This window comes from Ictidomys tridecemlineatus, chromosome 8, assembly GCF_052094955.1.
Source record: "Ictidomys tridecemlineatus isolate mIctTri1 chromosome 8, mIctTri1.hap1, whole genome shotgun sequence".
NCBI classification, from domain to species: Eukaryota; Metazoa; Chordata; class Mammalia; order Rodentia; family Sciuridae; genus Ictidomys; species Ictidomys tridecemlineatus.
Window position 1 is genome coordinate 91,626,544 of NC_135484.1, and position 17,752 is coordinate 91,644,295.

General features: G+C 32.7%; 1 long non-coding RNA gene across 1 annotated transcript; it reads left to right on the forward strand.

Moving 5' to 3' along the window:
* The first annotated feature begins 10,786 nt into the window (after nt 1-10,786).
* LOC144366166 (uncharacterized) lies at nt 10,787-14,543 on the forward strand. Its single transcript, XR_013425062.1, has 2 exons — nt 10,787-10,963; nt 14,393-14,543. It is a non-coding gene; the product is annotated as an uncharacterized LOC144366166 (long non-coding RNA).
* Nucleotides 14,544-17,752: the final 3,209 nt, after the last annotated feature.

Consider the following 17,752-nt stretch of genomic DNA (forward strand, 5'->3'; position numbering starts at 1 on the left):
ATAAAATAATTATGAATATTTCCTCATAATTTTTAATAGATTATTATAAAAAATAAAATAGATGTATACATACTCTTTTGACATGCCTGTGTTTATTATACTCTTTAGAATGTGTTTAGTGCTATTGAATCATTAGGTAAAATTATATGTATCATTATGAAATTTATAGGTGTATGTTTGTGTGTATCATATAATTATGTCTACATATATATCTATGTGTATATATCTCTAAATATAGAAATATGTATATGCATGTCTTTTATATTTAAACATTCAAATATCCACACATTTCCTACTTTTGTCTATTGATAAGTAAGTGTCCCACATAACTAATATCTTGATATCTAAATACCACTCTCTACTTAAATGAATGATGACTTTTTAGAGAGAAGATTAATTCTAAGCCTGGAGCAGAAAAGGCAGAAGTGCTCAAAGAAAAATGAGAATTTATCAAAAGGACACAGGAGATATTTTGAAAGGGCTTCCATTAGCTTAATAAAAGAACATTTAAGTACTAAAATAATGAATTTTATGGATTATAATCCACTGAACACTGTAATAATGTATAAGTGGATTCTTTTGTTGTTGTTTTGTTTTTTTGAGGGTTTTTTTTTTTTGGTTGTTTTGTTGGAGCTGGGTTTGAACCCAGAATCTTGCATAGCTAAGCAGTTCCTCTACCACTGAGCTAAACCATTACCTGACTAGTAAATTTCTGCATAAATATGTAAAGAACAGACAAAACAGGCACACTTTCACGGACACATAGAAGGAAAGCCCCTTTTTATAGCAGAAGACCAACAAATACAGGACAGTGGTGGTGGAGTTAGAAAATCATCAGTCCTTGCTAGAACTAGTAGGTGAAAATTTATGAGGAATAAGATGTCTGCATAGTTTCAAAATAACACTGAGGTTGTTTATTAAGTTCAAAGAGACAAATTATAAGTTTTTATATGAATAATAGGACCAATATTAAAAAAAAACTAAACTTAAGATCCGGTTATACACTGAAGGTTTCATATCACTTCTGTTGTATTTCTTCTACAGGTACAATAAAACCTGAATTTAAAATAAATCAGATAAACCAAAATTTAAGGACATTTTACAAAATTACTATACTTTTAAGCAAAATGTCAAGATTTAGGTACTTAAAATTGACTCTCTACATTTTTTAAAGAATACAATACATTGTTATGAAGTACAATCAATGGTGCTGATTTTGGCAATTGTGCTGTGATTGCCGTAGGAATAACAATGTAGGCTAGACAATCTGCACTGCAGTGCATAAGGGCAAGGAACATATTTCAAACTATTCCTTAATTGTCTCATAAAAAGAAATCAAAGTATATAAAAATATAATAAATAATAAAATAGAAATGCACCTAATATACAGCTATATAGGATATATTCAGGCAATATATGTAAATATAGGCAATTTATGATAAAATGTGTACTAGAATAAAGTTTATGTACTATTTTTAAAATTTTCTGTGAAATCTAAGTAATATTAAAATTTAAAAAATAACAGTAATTAAACATAATACTTCATCATTATCAGCACACACGTCTGAGTATGGCTAAAATTAATAAGCAAAAAACAATAATACTGAATTGCTGTGAGAAGGCAGAACAACCCAACCTGTAACCACTTTGGAAAACAACTTGACATTTTATTATGAATTAGCATTTATTATGAATTAGCATCATGAGAGCCATGCAAACTGGCTTTCAAGTAATTATTCAAGTGATTTAAAGTCTTCATTCACATGAAAACCTATATGAAAATGTTCATATTATACATTTATACATTTATTGCTACTTTCCCAAAACTGGGAACAACCAACATGCCTTTTACAGGTGAACAGATAAAAAAATTCTAGAACGTACATACAGTGGTTTATACCTCAGCAATTTAAAAGAACAAATTATTAATATAGTCCTGATGAATTTTTTTTTATGTTAAAGAAGCCATCCAAAAAAGGGACATGTTACATGATTTGATTTACATGGTGCATTAGTCAGCTTTTTATGGCTGTGTACAAAATACCTGACAAGAAAAACTTAGAGGAGTCAAAGTTTATTTTGGCTCAAAGGTTTCAGGGATTTTGCCCATGATCTGCTGATTCCATTGCTCTGGGGCCAAGGACATGTTGGTGGTGGTGGAAGAAACTGTTTACCTCAAGGAAGTCAGGAAACAGAGAGAAAGGGGAAGGTACCACAGGTCACACCCCCACACTGACACACCTTCTCCTGTCATGCCCTTACCTGCTTATAGATACCAGTTAGTCCACTCAAACTAGAATTGACTGATTAGGTTACAGTTCTCACACTCCAATTTTTTCAACTCTTAATATTTCTGAAGCTTTTGAGAGACACCTCATATTGAAACCTGAACACATGTTATTCAGTAAAAGAGAGAACTAATTTAGGAGAGGAAAGATCAGTGGTTGCCTGGTAATTGAGAATTTGATCATAATAGGACATTCAACTGAACTTTTATGATGGTGTAATTTCTTTTTTATATAGTATTGTGTCTGTGGATAGTGTTTTTCAAAATCAATAAAGGTCTACAGAGTGAAGTTTATTGTCTACAGATTAGACAAAATGAATCATGGTTTTGGATGTGGCAATCACAAATGCAGACTATCAGGAATAAATGCAAGTTCACTAGAAAAGCATGACATAACTTCACTAAGTTAGGTGGGAAGAAATGTAACTGACCTAAATAACATTGAAAAACAGAGTTTTGACTGGTAACAAAAGATGAATACTAAAGGAATTATACATAAATGCTACCCTCTTGCAAAAAAAATTTTTTTTCACATTCACATTAAGGTTAGCAACTCTGAAACTACATACATAGTAGGATTGAAAAAGTAAATAAATTGATTATAGACAGTGGGAAACCAGCAGCTCACTGTCAGGGAAAAGAATTCCATAAAAAGGCATGGAGGAAAGGCTGGAACAAAACCTTGTGTTGATGGTTAGAGTCAGGGATATTGAATGAGTCCTTGCTTCCTGACAGTGTTTTCCAATGCTAAGTAGACATTAGTATGTAAAAGAGCATCAGACACAAGGAGGCAATAGATCCACATAAAATAATCCTCTGCTTTGTTTGTGGTCCTTCCCTTTGTATACAATGCCCTACTACCTCTTGATTTTGTCACGTCCCTGAGCCCACTTTGCCTGAAAGTCATTTCTTCCCTATCACTTTTATACCTCTTGCCATCTCTGAAGCTTCTTTATTAATTTTTGTTCATGGAGAATGCATATAGTAAAGTTTCATCAGGCCTACAGTATTCAAGAGTAACTGAATTAAATAACATTTGCCTAAGAATACCCTTGTTTCATTTATTAAACCAACAATGGTTAGAGTTGAGATACACATTAAGTTATATTACAAAATTTATGCCAAGATTTCATGAATGAAACAAGTGAATGAAAAGTATTTTTTTAAAAACTCTTTGGGAAGATTAAAGTATTAAAGTATTACAGAATATTCATGGAGAAGTTATGACTAATTAATAATTAAAGCCAGTGGCAGAAGATTGAATAACAAAACTGCATGTGGCAATTAAACCTACTTTCAGGACAATTTAACTGTTAAGAATTTTGTGTTTCAGGACAATTTTCAAAGTAAATCCTGTGTATCATTGCCTCAGTGGGATAATTGTTAGAGACTTGTGTTGAAGGGTCACTTTCCTAGATAGTCTTTTATAATGACCTTTCTTTTGTTCTATAATATTTCCTTTAAAAAGTTTCCTAAAAATATACACTGCTGTACATTTGCTCTACCATCTAAAATTTGAGATGCATAAAGCCAGGAATTGTTTTGTTTTCCTTCTTATCTGTTTTGTATACTTTACCAGAATATTGATCTTATACTTTGAGCAATGACTATATTCTGTGGATGATTTTCTAATATTTTTACTTGAGTAACTTACATTCGTAAAATGTATAAAGATAAAATTAAATAGACAAGGATACCAAGCCATTATTTTACATATTTTAATATAAAAATGAAGTATTCTTACCTATTCATTAAGAATCATTTGTTTAAAACCAATATACTTTCTTTGTTTCAGATTTCAAAACTTTTGATATATGCTTTTTCCATATTTTGTAGGTGACTTGTAGTTGTTCCATTTTTGACATGTGATTCTTTAAATGTTTAATGTAATGGGTTTGAAAGAACTTAAAACTCTTAATATTTATTTTGGCTAAATATGGTTTGTCAAGTGTACATTTTCTAGGTAATGAATATTGATTTTCAGTTTTATAATGGGTACAAAATACTTGAAATTCTATTGAATAATCTATAAAATATTCAATAGAGCATTGTCTTAGAAATTTAAATGCATAATATTTCTCAAAATATAGTAATTTTTATACACAAGAATAATTTATGGCATATGAATAAGATAGGAATTTTTTTTTTAGAAAGAGAGAGAGAATTTTTAAATATTTATTTTTTAGTTTTCGGTAGACACAACATCTTTATTTTATTTGTATGTGGTGCTGAGCATTGAACCCAGTGCCCCTCGCATGCCAGGCAAGCGTGTTACCGCTTGAGCCACATCCCCAGCCCAAGATAGGAATTTATCAGCTTCTATTTCACTCAATTTTAGACTTTAACCTTCTTTTCACTTCTTTGTGTATAAAGAATTTGTAACAGAAGCTGGAGAAAGTTGAGGATTAAGTACATGGATTTCCAAAAATTAGTGATTTGACTGATAATACTCAAAGCTTATAGGTCTATAGCAAACACTCTTTAATGTTTTTTGTTGTTGTTTGTTTGTTTGTTTGTTTTAATAAGTCAGTTTGGACCAGTATAAAGCAACAAGTTAATATTAAAAGTTTTCAAACTTTTTTCTGAAGTCATGTGAATATAGTATTTGCATAGACTCTTGCTAATTAAAATAACAATTTTCATCAAAATCTATTTTCAAAATTTGGGGATTTCAATGATGAAATACAAAGCAATAATGGATGTTTATATTGTTAATTTTTGCAAAAATACCTGCAATGCTTTGGAGTAAAAAGACACTTAGTTTTGAAACACTGAAGAGCCTGGGAAGAAGCATTGCCCTGCAATTGATTCAGGGACCCTGATGCCAACCTAATGGAACATGGTTCCTTTACTGATGTCACTCCCTCACTTCCTCACCTAAAAGTGGAGATAATGATATTTTTTCTTACATGATTTGTGAGGACAAATAGAGTTGACTATAGAAAGAATTTACAATACTGTTTGGGGATTTTTCAGGGCTAAGTAATTGTTAGTATTATGAGGATGATCTAAATCTGTGCCAGGAAGTGACTTGCGTTGACTTTATGTGACTCCTTAGTGAAAAAACCTCCCTAAACCTCTGAACACCAAAAAATGTTTTCATTATATTGGTATCTTTATTTTTTATTTGTTTATCCTAATACAAGATTACATAAGATACGGATTACATGAATGACTGTTTTCAAAGTTTGACAATAATTTTGTCAAATGTGATGACAAAGCAAGTCCATTAGGTCGAGGGTGAGGGATCTGAGGTATATTTGTGTTTTTTAGAAGAGGGCCTGAGGAAGTAACTAAAGAAGACCCCTTTATTCCTGATAAAAATCACTCCATGCTTCAGACTTTTAATATCACCAACTTATTTTAGTTGAGATTATTTATTAGACTACTGTGTACTGTGTTTCAATCTGGATTTTAAATTTAAATGCTGCTGCAGTCTGGCTGGGCAAATAACCGGGAGGTGACAAGCAACTTGAAGGTTCAAATGGGAACTGCTTTATTGCGGGGCAGCAGGGGTATATATACCTAACTAATTACACACAGCTTGACTCAATTAGCATCATCCACTTACAGCAATCAGCCAATAAGGAATCCCCACCAACTTAATGGCTCCTTGGCATTGCCTTACAAACCACTCCTCCTGGCAAATTGCCAGGCGCCATCTTGACTTGATTTCAGCCTTCAACAAAATGCCTTCTTTTTGTAGGAGTATCCTTGAAAACTTTAACCCTGTCAGTGGCATTAAGAGATGTCCTTGGGAAAATGACTAGGCAGATAGCTAGGCTCAACTCCTAGAAAGTGTTCCCTGGTAAATGCTTACTGTTCTACGCATGAGCGGAATACTTAAGCATGTTTTTAACTTAGTCATAATCCACCCCAATATTGTGCAAGATACCATAGCAGTGGTGAGTTTTCTCCAGCTTCTGTTACAATTCTTCATTGTTCTTGATCTATTTTCTTTCTTTGTCCATAATAGTATCCTACACTGTGAGACAAATATTGATGAAAATGGTGGTCTATTCTCTTCTGTAAGATAAGAATAATTGTTACATGATTTTCTCTCTGTATCAGTCTCACCTTATCCCCTTTACTTTAGCTCAGAATCTTTACCTTAGCTTTCAATAATGCTAAATCTATCTTACAACTCCCTGGGTCATCGAAATTATGACTTCAATTCTTCATAACTAAGAGAATGTTTCTACCCATCCCTGAGAAACACCTCCCTGGAAAATTTGTCATTGGGGCAACTCTAAAAACTTAGGAATGATCTTATCTTTCTGCCAATAAGAAACTGGTGGCAGTAATGATGGTGTGCAAGCAAGTTACGTCAGCTTCTCTGAGTTTGTACTGCCTGACTGCCATTGATACCTTATTGGTTTCTTGTGCTACAGGTGCAAACACATATTGAAATGCTATTTTTACCATTCTGTACTAGCAAACCTGAGTCTCCTCTGTCCTTGGAAATTTATCTGGGGAGTTCCTATGTCTACCCATGATGTCTCAACTGGCTTCCCCAAACTGGAAGCTGGCTCTGGGAAAGCCAGGCTGATTTTTTTGTTATCTAATACTCCTCTTCCCTGTAAATTGTGAAGACTGTGGTTCCCCCCCCCCCATTCTTCTTTCTCCCCCTTTATCCTTTAGATGAAAAACTACTTTAGTGACAAACCATCTGCTACCATCATTGCACTAACAGTCATAAGACTAAAGTATCCCCCAGAACAAGGAAAGTTTAAATAATTTTTCCTCAAAAGCCTTGCTTTTTGCATTCAAAATATCTTTATTTTTAGACTATTGTATATCCTCCAATAGAACAGAGAAAAAAAAAATCATTCAGTAATCCAATCGAGTTCTTTGTTGTATTTGATATCTAACTTTTCCCTGAGTCAAGTAATGGGTACAGTGAGACCAACAAACACTAAAGAGAATATTAGTTAATGTTATTAAAAATATTTCCTGTAATATTTTAATAGCTTTATTAATTATAACTCATATGCCTAAAATTTACTTGTTTAAATTGAACTATGCAGTGTATTTTGGCACACCATCACCATAATCTAAGCACCACCATCACAAAAGAAAACTTTTGAGAACTGCCTCTGTCTCTCCCTTCCTCTTCCTAACTCTAGCCAGCCACTAATCCACTTCATTCCTTTATATATTTGCCCCAATATTTATTATAATGGAATCATATGTTATGAGATTTTTGTGACTCTCTCCTTTTTACTTAACATAATTATTTATAATGTAGAATTAATTCCTATCATTTTGCTAGTTTTTCCCTCAATGTCTTAATGTTTTTATTATATTATCCTCCCTATCAGTGGATTAACACACTGATTAGGTTAAGGATCTCACAACCTGATAATTCCACCTCTAAGCTTTCTTGCATTATCTCACACATGAGCCTTTGCAGGACACCATATATCTAAACCATAAACATGTCCCCTTAAATAGTGAAGGTGGTTTGAGATATAATGATTAATTTGAAAGAGGTAGGTAATACAAACAAGACGGTAAGAGAATTTAGTCTGTGCTTCTATGTTTTACCTAGATGCATAAACATGTATATGTGAAGTATTAAATTTTTTCCTGTTATTCTCACATCATTGTCAATGGGTTTATCTGAATGTAAAATTATGGTGTTTCAAAATACAAACTTAATGCAGAAATAATTAGGTTAAACAAAAAAGGCTCTCCAGTTGTTGGACACATGTTATTTTGCCTATATGCCACTTTATTTTATTTGGAAATTTTGTAAACTGCAAACTAATCTCATAAGGTTTATTTTTATTTTCTGAATTTAAAATCATATAACTCAGAAAGTTAAATTTTATTTTGTCATCTGTGATTTTAATAATATAAGTTTATGTTGCAAAAATATCAGTTTTATTTATTTTTTTAGAAAAAAAATTTCAGAAATACCAAATAAATAGCCAGTAAATACACAAAGGTGAATCAAAATTTTTTGTTTTGTTTCCAAAATCACATGTTGATAATAACCCAGAAAATGCAAAAGGTTAAACAAAACCTTTTGTTTCGTCTTCCAGAATCACTTGATGATATTAACCCACCAATTTTTTACAACGTGAACTTTTTTAGAAAAGGGATCATTTAAGATGTAATTAGTTAAACTAAAATTTAGTTGTACTGGAGCAGGAGGGCCCCTAATCCATTATGACTGGAGTCTTTATCAAATGCAAAAATTTAGACACAAAAATGCATTAAAAGAGACCTCCATGTGAAGATGGAGGTAGGGACTTAACTTCTACAAACCAAGGTATAATGGTTAATTTGGATGGTCAACTTGACTGGATTGAGAGATGACTCAGAAATAACTAAGATTATGAGCTTTCTGTTCATGAGGGTGTTTCTAGAGATGCTCAGCATGTGGAAAAGTAAACTAAGGGGCAGAACCTTCATGAATGTGGGCTGCCCTGTTTCATAGGTTCAGGGCCCGAATGGAATAAAAGGCAAAAGAAGGAAGGAAATACAGGGAATGCAAGCTCCTTTCTTCTTGAGTGGGTGTGTTTTTGCTGCTTCCATCACCTGTAGATGTTGACTTCAGCTCTGTCAATGTGGACCCTCACCATCAATTCTCCAGGAGTTTCTGGGACTTTGGTCTTGAACAGAGGCTTCATCATTTCTTGCTCTTTTTCTGAGGCTCCAGCTTCATACATTTGAGCAGCTACTAGTTCCTCCAAATGTTCAATGTACAGACAACTGGAGATATTTACAACCCCCCGACACACACACATACACACATATATATCTTGTTGTCTCTCTCTCTCTCTTTCTCTCTCTCTCTCATTCTCTCTCTCTCTCTCTCTCTCTCTATATATATATATATATATATGTAATATATATGTATAATATATACACATATACATATAATATAGATGCAAATACATATACATACAAATATATATATATTCTGATATTCTGGTTGTCTGTTGGTTCTCATCTAGAGAACCATGACTAATACACATAGAGTGTGAAAGATTGCTGGCAAGATGTTGGATGCCAAGGTAGATGTATGAACAGATTTTTCCCTTTCAGACTTCAAAAAGAACCAAACCTGTTAAGACCTTTTTCTCACAATGATAGCCTCCAGAATTGTGAAGAAATAAATTCTTGTTGGTTAAGTCAAACAGCTTCTAGTCATAATGCCCTATCAAACTAATACATAAGTGTATCATACATTTCTAGGAGAATAGCAAATTTTTCCAGGCTTGGAAAGGGAATATAAGTGATTTCTGATTTCTAATTTAAAGTAGAAATATCTTGTACTGATGTCACTCAGTCAAAGACCAGAAGAAACTCATCCGTAGTTGAAAAACTTTTGAGTTTATTGGTTTCACGCAAAGAAAAAATGACATACCAAGGAGAACCTGGAGGGTATTTTGATGAGTTTTTTGACAGAGGCTTGGTGGATTCAGGCTTGTGTTTAGTGACTTTTGGGAATAGTTACAGGATGTTTGGCCTTTTATTTTACATTTCTGTCTAGAAGATGGGAGAAACAAATTAACTTGCATCTGTTATTGGTAGAGCAGCAGCAGTAAAGGTAGAAAAGGGGCAAAAGCCATTTTGTACCTTACATAACATTCTTGATTTTCGACTATGTTCATGCATGAATTTTGAGTGATATTATTTATATCAGGCTTTTCATGGACATGGAAAGGCATGGTTTGATATTGAAGCTCCATAAATTATTTAAGTTCAGCAGGAGAACCCAAGTTCAGATTAGAAATCTAGTAAACTCGCCAGACAATCTGGATGATCTCCTTCACTGTCTCACTAGAGCTATTCACAAGATATTATATGTGATAATAAATTTGGGTGTTATATGTTTAATCAGATATAAGAAGAACATCTTGTCATGGATTTTAATATTTTATTTATTCCTATTTGAAGGTATACATTTTCTGAAGAAAATTAAAATTCTCTGAAGGAAAGAAAATTATAAAGTGGAAATGAAAATAGTTGACTTTGCATGCTAGAATTCACCATGGAAAGACAATTGGTTTTCTCAATGTCTAATAAATAAAAACTAAATCTTATAAATTTATGAACAAAGTTTATACATCTATAAGATTTTATAGTTAATAAATCATTTCTAAAGATTACAAATGGAAATACTATTATTTGCATTCTTTCTGTCTTACTGACCATTCTAACTTTGAGAAGAAATCAAATCCATACTACTTAAATGGAGGGAGCAGCAGATAGAAAAGTAGCACCTCTTGGTAAATAAGCTGTATGTAATGTATATATACCCCTCCTGTCCTACAATAAAGGGCTCCTACTCCTGCTGTGTCAATGTACACAAGTTGTTCCTTACCCTCCAGTTATTTTGCTGCAGCCAGACTGCGGCAATGAATTACTACTTAATGTCCATTAAAGATATGCAGAATCAGCTGATTCCTCCCTGTAGTAAAACACACCAACAAAAAAGTGAAAGAGATTCACAATGGATTTTATGAGTATGTGAGGAGATTTAGAACATATCTTTAATATTTTGAGGTATGCTCCATGAGGAATGACTCTGTTTACTTGGTGTAGATCCCTGGATCACACTGTAGAGGCAGACACTCCCTATCTAGTCTGATCTTTCACTTTTTTCCTTTTTTGTAGATTATAGAAGTTGTGGAATGCATTTCAGTGTTCCTTATCTTTATGGTGAGTGCCATCATGCCTTTATTTCTGTCATATACACCTTTTATAGAACATCTCCCAGACTCAAATGTAACCTCAAGTCTATTATTGACTTATTTTAAAAATTGCCCTGTTTTTAAAATATCCAAATTCTCTATGACTTTAAAATTTTAGCAGCATTTTTTCTAGATTTATATAATTATAAAAAAAATTCAAAATACTAGACTAATATGTTCTCATGTTTAGCTTTTTAATTTTTATAAGGATATACATCCATTTTGAAGTTTTAAATTCTTTTTCTTTAAGAATTTTAACATTATCATAAGGAACTAAATAGTAAAATGATTCATACACTTGAAAATAGCATGCTAATTTGATCGATGCAGATTTCAATTAGAGAAAAAATAGTTCAGTTAAATGAACACTTCTAGTATCAGTACAATTTCAGTGGGAACCTTATCCTTTGTGTTTTTCTAAATTGATGACTTTGTTGTAAAAAAGAAATTAATGAAAATAGGCTTTTAATGTTTCTTACCCCATATATATGCAAATAAAATGTATATTATCTTACTTTCTCAATTTTAAGAGAATATAGTTTTCAGCAAAATAAAGCCTCAGGGAAAGAAGGAAACATTGTGTATTTTTTAAATACAACTTGGAAATACAACGTGATTCTCAGTATAAGGAGGACAACTAAACTTACATGATTTTTGGAAAGCTTTCAATGGTGCTTCAAAGTCCACAGTTTCTGTAGATCACAAAGCCTATTATGGTCTTGCCCAACCTACTGAGACATTATTTCAAATTAGAAAGTTTAATTTAATACACCCTCCTTTTTATCACATGTTAGCATAATGATGAATATATCATAATGTTAATATTGACGTCTTCTAGATTAGGATGCATTTTCACAACAATGATGTATTTTTCACTTTGTCAAAATTTATCTACTAATTTCTGTTTATTCCATTCATTTCCTATGATTGCTGTAACTAATTCACAGAAAGTCAACTACACAGATCTATTACTTTATAACCTTGGAGGCTAGAAGTCTAAACTAAGTTGCTGCAGTACTGCATTCCTTCTGAAAATGTCTATCATCTTGCCTCTACCATCTTCTAGAGGCTGCCTGTATTCCTTGACTCATACTCCTTCCTTCTATCTATCCAGACTGTTGGCTGTCATCATACTATCTCCATCCTCTTTTTAAATTCTTGTCTCTCTTTTATTAAAAGACCTTGAAATGCCCTTATGATTACATTTTAGTTCCACTCAAATAAACCAGGATAATACCACTGTATCAAGATTCTTAACTTAATCACATCTATGAATTTTTATATGCCAAATAAAGTAGTAGTCATAGGTCTCCAGAATTAGGGCCTGGATACTCTTGGCCTGGAGAGGGACAAGGTGATTTGTCCATATTGTACAGAAAGTAAAGCTTCTTTAAAGCCAGTGGCATGTTAGAGTCAATGAAATGTAGTAATGTGTTTTTCTCCTTCCTAAGTCCCGGGTTCCATTCATATTGATTTGTTCTTTATTTTCTGAATGTTTTCTGTATAGACATCCCTCCATTTCCTTTAGGTATCCCTTATGCTTAACCTTGATGATATATGGTAATTCTTTAGGCTTCATTTTAAATGTATCTATTCAGGAAGTTTTTCAAGTGTTACTTAAGATGTCTTAGTCATCCTTATATTTGACTGTATTCATTTTCTCTGCTGTACAGAAAGTTGTTATGAGCTTAGAGACTTGAAACAACTCATATTTATTGTTTTATAATTTCTGAAAGTTAGAAGTCTATGCATGGCTTTTCTGTGCTATCTACTCATGGCTGTGAGCTAAGACAAAGAGTTCCTCTTCCTGACTGTTGGTAGTTAGTTCCATGTACTTTTAAGACTCTGGTCTTGCTTCCAAAATGGGGGTCTCCTAGAGTCTTTACAGCAACTAGGATCTACATGCCATACCCTGACATATGGTACTCTATACAGCTTTCATTTTGATTCTTCATGGACAGCAAGAGATTACCTGTGACTTAGTGTTTCACCTGATTTGGTAAAATGATCCCATGTTGATCTTTCATTTGAGTATCTCTATTTGGATTAGGGACTTGAATTATATATCTAAATCTTTTCTGCAATACAATGGAACCTAACCATGGCATAAATTCTATCTTATTCACACATCCCACCCACATTTAAATAAAGAGAATTACATAAGGCATGCAAACTAATGGTGGGTATTTTGCTGGCCATATTGGAATTCCTCTCACTACAGTAACTATTTAGCTGAGAAATTAAACACATTTACCCCTTTCTGTACCTCATTGATTTGATCTCCTCACTATTTATGACCCTACCATCTTACCATAGTCCTTGCCACATAGTATAAACTCTCAACATATTTGTATAGTGAATATACAAATCATGAGGGTATGAAGGTAGATTGAATTCATGTGTATTCTGCAAAATAAAATATCATATAGACGTTTTTAAAATATGAGTAAAAATTATTATTCAGCTATACAATATATTATGCATAAAATTATTTATGAAGTGACAGTTAAATTAACTTTCTACTAGCAAAAATAAAATCCAAAAACTAGCCTCAAAAATAAATACTAAATGTAGATAATTAGAACAAAAAGGTATGTTTGACAAATTTTTGTAAAGGACAATTTATTTCTTTATGCACTTGTGGCTGATGTTTGTACAACGTAATTTCCCTAATTTTTCAAAGAAAAATACTTTTATTATGATGAAATAATATCCAAATAACTTTAATATGCCATGTTCAATCTCATAAATTAATTACAAAGAAGAGGTCTTGTGCCCATTTGAATTGTTAACACAAACTTACCATAGCTGTTGCAAAAGTAGCTCTTATTAATCTATTTATTTATTGAAGAAAACCTTTATTTCTAAAAATGGGTACTTGAAAGAACTTTTGTGGTTCCCACCCTTTTTTTTTGCTTGTCACATTTGGAAGTCAAAGATCTGAGGATCTATTATATTTGGTACAGTTTTTTATTCTTTTTTATGGACACTATATCCTGTTGATTCCTTTACACACTGTTGATGTCTTCAGCAACCTTTAGGTGGTCTTTTATATCTTTTTTTCTTTTGATCACAGTTGGGAAAATTATAAGGATCCTTAAGTTTTTAAATTTCTCAAACTACCATTGTTTTTATAAACTTTGAGATCTTAAATCTCTTACTCTGATACTGCATATTATCCCCTCATCCCTGTAGTTGGCAAATTACTTAGAAAATCCAAGAAGTTTAAAGATTTAATTTTAACTGGGCTTTTGTCACTAGCCATTCATGGGTAGCATGTATGTCATTGCTCATGGAAGCCTAGTGGATAGAGACATCTGGTATCTAGGAATAACCAGTGGACATTTCCTCTGGTCAATTGCCCAGGGAAATTGTGAATCTCTTTCCTGTTCTGCAGTGGCCTACACAGCACCTGAGATGGGCGTGACCTACCAAGATGTCAATCAACCTGCTGACTGCAAGACATCAGGAAGCCAGACTCTGCCCTTGAAACCTTATCCCTGCCTTTGATGTACCCTCTTAAATAAACCACTGGAGCCAATTTCCCATTCCAGAATCCATGTGGACTAGATCTATCAGGGGCTTTGCATTATGTAAATACATTTCTGAGTATCTGTGTTTTATTACTTATTAATTACCTGAAATTGTAAGTTTTAAGGTGGCTTGGATTCCCCTGGGAAGAAAGAACCCTACAAAGAGTCACTGGCCATCCTTCCTCACAGAAGACATTGTTTTCTCAAAGTATATAGCCAGTAACTTTAGATGTATGTTTATACATATTTGATTTGCATTTTAATGAACGAATGCTATTACTGGGATATATCCCCAGTAGCTGATCTTCTCAATATTTTTAACATACCTTGAAAACAGATATTTAATCATTTTGCGTTAATGGACTAGTTGGATCTGTTCATGCTTTACATATGTTTGATAGGGATTCTCTTGGGTCAGCCATCCTGTTTCTTATCTCTAAATATTTGTGTACATTCCAGACAATGGCAATCACTTTATCTAGCTACTTTTCTGATAAAACATAAATCTTAATTTCAGAAATGAGGTGTTTCTATTAAGCTCAAAAGCTTATTCCAATACTCTTATTTGGTGTTTATTTGTTTTGAGAACAGCAACAAATCCATTAAGCAAAGCTTATAGTGATAACTATTTCTGGGGTACCAGGAAGAAAACACAGGAGCATGAAATTATTAATAATGTACTTTCCTAATTGCAGCATCTTCAGAGAACACTGTTGAACAAGAGTTGGGGAATAAAAAAAAACAGTTATTTTTAAAAATGGTATTTTTAAAAGTACTGTCAATTAACATTGCTTCCTGCTGGTACTTTGTTAGATGAAGCATAGAAATCATAAATAACATTACTTAAATTGTAATGGGGAGGGAGAGACAGAGAGAGGGAGAGAATCACAATCACAATGTGGAGGAGGAATAAGTCCCTGTACAGTGAGTAAATTGAATGCATTTATGCAGAAATCTGCCAGGCAGATGACAGCATTTGCAGGAATTGGTTCATCAAATAAACACTGACACTTGGACTCTTTCCTTTCCAGGTTTGCACTGTGAATTTGGGCCTTGTGAGGCTAGCAACCCTTGTGAGAATGGAGCTGCATTTAGCAAGAAAATAGATCTGGAAATATTTCCCCTTAGGTTCCAATGCCAATGTGAGAAAAGCTTTTCAGTTTCACCCTGTGAGATCAATGTCAATGAATGCAGTTCCAGCACTTACCTGTACAGATACTGCTGTGACAGTGAGTTCACTCAGCCACTGTTGTAATATTTGCAGAGCAGTCTAATTTAGAACATGACATAACAACAGGAAGGTCCATATATATGAACATAGCCTCTCTTGAACATCAAAGCCAATGCCAGCAGTACTAGGTACCGCTCTTCTGACAAATTTGTTTACATTCTTGTTCATTGCGATTGTAGAAAATGAAGGATGCAGCTCTTATGTTCTGGTTATCAGAATTAACTATTTTTGCAATTTATTTTAAACTGTAGATTATTAAAGGTAGTTATTTACAGTCATGAGAAAGTGTTATTTTAAATGATATTTAAAATTATTATTTTAACTCATAGCTCATCTCTCTCATGCACACACACACACACACACACACACACACACACACTTGTGTACGCGCACACACACATAACCACAAACTTCTTCCTGATGAAATAATATAAATTCATAGAGGGAAAGAATAAGAAAGAAAAGAAAAATATGAGAAAAAAGAGGAAAAACAAGAGACAGAATGTTTAAACACTGATATTTATGTGGGGTGACCTGTTTCATTTTTTGTTGAGACTCAGGAAAAACGACATAAAATGACATTGCAGGGGGATGTAACTAAGTAGTATGATAAGGAAAACAGGTGAACTAAGAGTCCACCTTCTTTTGCCTTATCTTACCTCCTTTGAATATGTTTTTACATAATCCTTTAGTCAATGTGTAAATAGTGAAAATAATATAAAAACTCATTTCAATAGAAGGTCCTTTACATAATATTTATAAACAAAACTAATATAAATCCATGACTAGATTTTCTAGTATAAATCAAGAACAATTAGAGTGAGATAATATGCCTAAAATATCTCAATAAAATGGTTATTAATTGTCATAAAGTCATATAATTCATAAATTGTGTAGGGAAAAATACCCTTTTATTTCTTTACTTTACGTACTTAAACAATTATTTTTTGTGATGTCCATTTTTTCCTGTGGATCCAATTTAATAACCCAGGTTTTCTTCTGGTACATTGTTCATTTGTTATCTTTTTAGCCAAAAATGATCAACATTTTTATGTAAAATAAAACTCTTTATTTTTAACAACATTTTCTGTCTTTCAGATTCTTTGATAATTCAAAGTTACCTATTTTTTGTTACTTTCCTTTAAAAATAATTTATCACTCATCTACTTATAAACAACTATGATAAAAGTTAATTTGAGTCTTTTTGTTTGTTATTTACTAATATGCATTAGTGTCCAAACCTGAATTCTAATTATAAACATATTTTAATTATCATTATGATTGATGGTATTTCACAATGTCTTACTGACATATTATATGGCACACAGTTTTAATTTAATTTATTATTATACATAATTCCATCTATAACATACAAAGAAGCATTAATTGGCACTTTTATCACAATGATTTATTTAAAACTACACTTATTTTTTTAATCATTTGCGTTAAAAATAAATGCTCCATGAAAATATAAGTAAAACAGAAGTAAATTTTGTCTAAAGTCTACTAATTCTGTGTGTCTCCCTTTTCTCTTGTTATTGGCTGGGCTGCCATGTTCTTCTTAGAAGCCATAGTTGTACATGCTTACTGACGCACAGCTACAGAAATCAAGATGCTAATAATGTCTATCACATTCCACCATTATTTCTAACCCCATACCCCCTCCCTTTGCCTCCAACCTCTCTGCCCTATCTAGAGTTCATCTATTCCTCCCATGCTCCCTCTCCCTATCCCATTATTAATTAGCTTCCTTATATCAAAGGGTTATTACACATTCAGCATTTGCTTTTTGGGGGGATTGGCTAACTTCACTTAGCATTATCTTCTCTAACTCCATCCATTTACTTGCAAATTCCATGATTTTATTCTCTTTTATTGCTGAGGAATATTACATTGTGTATATATGCCACAAGTTTTTATTGATTCATCTATTGAATGGCATCTAGGTTGGTTCCACAGTTTAGCAATTGTGAATTGTGCTGCTATAAACATT